General features: G+C 40.7%; 1 pseudogene; it reads left to right on the top strand.

The window, feature by feature from the left end:
• Nucleotides 1-887: 887 nt before the first annotated feature.
• LOC124090062 (ATP-dependent RNA helicase DDX19B-like) lies at nucleotides 888-2,168 on the top strand (annotated as a pseudogene).
• The last annotated feature ends 1,867 nt before the right edge of the window (nucleotides 2,169-4,035 follow it).

Genomic DNA, 4,035 nt, shown 5'->3' with positions numbered 1-4,035 from the left:
AGGGGAAGTGCTTCTGAGAGGGTAAAGAAGTTCAGTAGATTAGACAAAGGGAAATAAAAGGAAGGGAGGGGGATAGGAAAAGGAAAGACAGTGGAATGATTCTGACATGACTTTCCTTTGTACATATATGAATACATCACATTGAATCTCACCATCATGTACAACCACAAGACTAGGATTCTAATTATAATAAGATATACTCCATGTTTGTATAAATATGTCAAAATTTACTCTACTATAATGTGTAAATAAAAAGAAAAACAAATTTAAAAATGAGTGAGTGAAACAGAAGAATTGTCCTAGATTAAAATGACTAAAAAGACATAAGCAAATGTATTTAAGAACTTCAATTATGTCGAAGGTTAAACATATTGTATTTGGGAGATAATTGTGGAATTATGAATATGGACTGTATATAAGATGATATTATTGAATTAATTATAATTGTCATAGATGTGATGGTGATCTTGTGGTTATATAATGAACATCAAGGAAAATTATTTCTTTTTTTTTGAGAGAGAGAGATAGATTTTTAATATGTATTTTTTGGTTTTCGGTGGACAAAACATCTTTATTTTATTTTTATGTGGTGCTGAGGATCGAACCCAGTGCCCCAAGCATGCCAGGCGAGCGTGTTACGGCTTGAGCCACATCCCCAGCCCAAGGAAAATTATTTCTAAGTGGTATATGTAGGATTATTTTGGTAAAATAAGTTGTGATGTTTGAAATTAACTTTTAAATGGTCTAGCAAAAGCTAAACATAGATCCTGCTGTGCCTGCCAGGGCACCCACCAGCAGCCACATCCCACCCATGCTGGGGACCATGGCCACCAACTTGTGGCCCTGTTCGTGGATGAGCAGGAAGCAGCAGCCTAATCTGTGCTGTTGTTAAGACCAATAATAATGCAGATAAGACAGATGAAGAAGAGAAAGAAGACAGAGCTGCCCAGTCTTTACTCAACAAGCTTATCCAAAGCAAACTTGTGGATAACACTAAACAAGTGGAAGTCCTGCAAAGGAATCTGAACTTCGTGGCTCTACTCAGTGAAGTCTTTTGAAGAGCTTCACCTAAAACCACAGCTTCTCCAAGGAGTCTATGCCATGGGTTTCAACTGTCCATCTAAAATCCAAGAGAATTCATTGCCTTTGATGTTTCCTGAACCCCCACAGAACTTAATTGCCCAGCCTCAGTCTGGTACTGGTAAAAGAGCCAAATAGAACCTTCAAAGAGATACCCCCAAATTTTTGTGCCTCTCCCCCATGTATGAGCTCACCCTTCAAACAGGAAAAGTAATTAACAAATGGACAAATTTTATCCTGAACTGAAGCTAACTTATGCTGTTTGTGGCAATAAATTTGAAAGAGATCCCAAGATCTGTGAGAAGATTGTCATTGGTACCCCAAGGACCATCCTGGACTGGGGCTCCAAATTGACACAAAAAGAATCAATATATTTGTTCTGGATGAGGCTGACATGATGATAGCCACTCAGGGCCACCAAGATCAGAGCATCCATATCCAGAGGATGCTGCCCAAGAACTATCAGATGTTGCTTTTCTCTGCCACCTTTGAAGTCTCTATGTTGAAATTTGCTCAGAAAGTAGTTATGAGCAACATTATCAAACTAAAGTGTGAGCAGGAGATTTTGGACATCATCAAGCAGTACTATGACCTGTGCAGTAACAGAGATGAGAAGTTCTAGACCTTGTGCAGCCTGTATGGGGCCATCACCATCGCTCAAGCCATGATCTTCTGCCATATCTGTAAAATAGCTAGTTGATTGGCAGCAGAGTTCTCAAAAGAAGGCCCCCAAGTGGCCCTGTTGAGTGGAGAAATAATGGTGGAGCAGAGAACTGCTGTTATTGAGTGCTTCTGAGAGGGTAAAGAGAAGGTTCTGGTGACCCCCAAGGTGTAAGCTTGTGGTATCAATGTTGACCAAGTGCCTGTTGTTATCAACTTCAGTTTTACTCTGGACAAGGATGGGAACCCAGACAACACTACCTACTTGTACTGGGTCGGGTGCACTGGTCACTTTGGCATGAGGGGACTGACTGTGAACATATCAAGCACAGCATAAACATCCTGAATAGAATCCAGGAGCATTTTAATAAGAGATAGAAAGATTAGACATGGATGATTTGGACGAGATTGAGAAAATAGCCAGCTGAGAAGCTTTACCAGCCCTTGGCACTGCCCTGCATGGGTGACAACTACTTTCACAGCAGAGGCCTCAACCATCACTACAAAGTTGTAGACATGAGGAAAAAACTACCTACCTCACTTTACATTAGGTTTGGACTTGACAAAAATTTTTGTCAATGATAAGGGATGGTAGAAATTTTTTGCACCACTGTAGAAGATTAGGTGTGAATACACAGAAATTTACCTTTTGGAAATTCTGTTAGTTTTTCAGCCAGCACTTCTCTCATCATTACCCTAATCTAGACATTGTGGCTAATTACTTACCAGGATCCCCTGCTGAAATTTCTGCCTGTTCTCTGGCTTGGAGAGTGGAGGGCAGCCTCCAATCCCTGTAGAAATGACAGAATAGAATTGAAGAGGGATTACAGAGGGAGAGGACACCCACAGTAAATAGGTGTTACACCTGTGATGTCTGGAGGCCACCATGAGGAAGCAGAGGAGACCTGTGACCTGCTGCTTTGGACTGAGTTGGTATGGAATAGCTCATCTGCATATTGCCAGCCCCTCTGTCCTAATGTCCACAATAGGAAGGTATTTGCTGTGATGGACAAAAATGCCAGGCTCTGGGCCTTTCTATGCAGGCTTGTGTCTCAGGACCATCATTGGCTCTTTTCACCAGGTTTGATGTGGGTGTAGTATACATTGGATTATTGGTGGATCCTTTGCTTGTGCTTGGGCAAGTCCTATGGAGAAGTCCCCGCAAAATTGCCACAAAATTTGGTTTCACTGGCACTTACAGCATCTTTTTTGTGTTGTTTTTCTTAATCCTCAGCCCAAGCAAATAAAAAGTGGCCTGGGATTTGGATTCTCAGTGAAAATTGTGGGTTCAACTTTCTAATGGCCACCTTCAAGGCAGCTTCAGTGATAGTCACAAATTCTTTCTTTGCCTCAAGGTCCCAGAAGTTTTGTCAGATCTGGGGAAAGATTACAGATATTTGGCATCTTAATTGTAAAGAGGTTCTGAACATCTGTGTTCACAGTGCTTGGAATATACAAACAGGTTCAACTGAGGGACTAGATGGATTACAACTATTCATCTGTCCAAGGCATGAGTAATTGCCAAGACCAAACTTCCTCACACCTGGCCAAGGCTCTTGGGACCCAGAGTGACAGAACAAAGATGATCTCAGTTGCAAGAGCAATCTGAGACCCCCAACCAAAAGGAGTCTTCTTCAGCTCTTTGGCCTTGATATAGAATGCACTTTATCTAGGACCTAGAAGAGGAGTTTTATTTATTATTATTATTATTATTATTATTATTATTATTATTATTATTATTGTTATTTTTATCATTATGGTTCTGGGGATCAAACCCTAGGCAAGTGCTCTACCACTGAGCCTTGCTAGAAGTCTTTTATGTGATTAGAACTATTCTAATCCCAGATCTTCTTTGAGTTGTCTCTGTTTTAAGGCTGTCACCTAGAAAGGGAGGTTGCCTAATATCAGCCTCCTGGTACTTTCCTTAATCTGACATGGTAGAGAGACTGACAGACTACCAATTCTGATACATTCGCCAGTGGGTTCTTGATGGTGTAATTTTCTGTATGCTCCTGGTCAACATTGACCCATAGTAGGAGTCTCGTGAGAAGAAAATAAATGCTATAGTATCCTGGAGATCTGTGGACCAACTTTGAAATAATTCAAAAAAGGACAATAATTAAAGAAATAAATAGAGTTCTTACTAGTCTGTAGGCCAACTGCACTCCTCACAACAGGTATGACTCATCTATTATTGCAGCCATAAGTCTGAGAAGGAAAGGGAAGTGGTGTGCAGCTGACTCTTCAATAGTAGGAGTAAATAGGTTTCTGGTGGAAGTGTAGATCAACAGTTCT

This window comes from Marmota monax, unplaced genomic scaffold (assembly GCF_021218885.2).
Source record: "Marmota monax isolate L192 unplaced genomic scaffold, Marmota_monax_Labrador192_F-V1.1 WCK01_AAM20220418_F8-fsc00134, whole genome shotgun sequence".
Taxonomy (NCBI): Eukaryota; Metazoa; Chordata; class Mammalia; order Rodentia; family Sciuridae; genus Marmota; species Marmota monax.
This window is presented reverse-complemented; position numbering and strand designations above follow the sequence as displayed.